This window comes from Nicotiana attenuata, chromosome 12, assembly GCF_001879085.1.
Source record: "Nicotiana attenuata strain UT chromosome 12, NIATTr2, whole genome shotgun sequence".
NCBI lineage: Eukaryota > Viridiplantae > Streptophyta > Magnoliopsida > Solanales > Solanaceae > Nicotiana > Nicotiana attenuata.
Window position 1 is genome coordinate 25,160,475 of NC_032000.1, and position 241 is coordinate 25,160,715.

Here is a 241-nt window from a genome sequence, read left to right on the forward strand (position 1 = left end):
TTAGTTCATCTAATTTACTTGATATTACATATCACAATATTTTATAAAGTAAAATAACTCTATTTTACCAATTGGTGCATATTTTTGAAAAAATTTATTCCTATAGCAGCCCGGGGCAACTCGAACAGGGTTCCCAAAGCAGAACAAAGCAAAGCCAGCAGAGGAAGGCACGAACCAACCTTCCCCCCCCCCCCCCCCATACAAACTCACTATTTTCTTGATGTAGCACAACAATATAGCA